This window comes from Antechinus flavipes, chromosome 1 (genome assembly GCF_016432865.1).
Source record: "Antechinus flavipes isolate AdamAnt ecotype Samford, QLD, Australia chromosome 1, AdamAnt_v2, whole genome shotgun sequence".
Lineage (NCBI taxonomy): Eukaryota > Metazoa > Chordata > Mammalia > Dasyuromorphia > Dasyuridae > Antechinus > Antechinus flavipes.
Window position 1 is genome coordinate 137,730,281 of NC_067398.1, and position 1,118 is coordinate 137,731,398.

Consider the following 1,118-nt stretch of genomic DNA (forward strand, 5'->3'; position numbering starts at 1 on the left):
CAAAATAAATTAATTGGTCCTAAATGACCAGAATTCAAAAACACCTCATAGACCTAAGTTTAAATTGTATGAAGCTCAACAAGTTTTTCTTTAGCCACAATTCTCCCAAACTCTTTTACCATACATCCTGAAAGGATTCTGTTCCCTTGCAAGGGACACAAAGTATTCAAGGAGCAACTTTTCATGGTCATTAAACCCAACATGTGTTGGGTTATTATTTTATATTTATTGAGAATACCTGTTGTACTGAAAATACATGTTCTTTACATAACAGTAGTAACAAATGATAATAAAAATGTGGAAATGTAGAAATTACTGCATTGCCATGAACTTCTGGAAATAATAGTTTGGGTCACATAAATTAGACAGAAATTATGGCAAAGAATAGGAAAAAATAGGCAAAGAAAGGGAAAAGTAGGAGGTCCACAGATATTACACGTTGCTTTGGGACTTTTTGAATATGTTCATCAGCTATAGTGACTTTTCCCCCTTTCTAAAGAAATATTATTTGTCATATAGATTCTATGAGAGAGGGGGGGAAATAACTACAGTAATGTAAAAAATGCCAATAAGTGGCATAGGGGATAGAATGCCATGCCTGGAGTCAGAAAGACTCCTTTTCCTGAGATCAAGCCTAGCTTACTAGTTGTGTGATCCTGGGCAAATCATTTAATCCTGTTTGCCTTAGTTTCCTCATCTGTAAAATGGGCTAGAGAAATAGCAAACCACTCCAGTATCTCTGCCAAGAAAAGCCCACATGAAAAGTCAAAAATGCCTGAAACAACTGAATAACAGTAAAAGAAAATGATATAGGATGAGGGTAAATTTTTTTGGTGTTATCAATGAATTTCATGGCAAATACCATATATCTATTGAAATAAAATCCACGTTCCATACCCTAATGCTGCTGTCACTGCCTCTATCTGTTGCCCTAAAGATGACTGAAGGGTCCAAGAGATCAATAAATAAAGACTCAAGGACTTTGAGGAGAGTTGAGGAAATTGACCCTTGTTTGCTTTTTTCTTGCTCACTGAGGAGATTATCTTCAAAGTGGAAAGGTTTTTTTTTTTTTTTTAATCAAGAAATAAATGAAATCCCAAACCATATAGGGAATAACT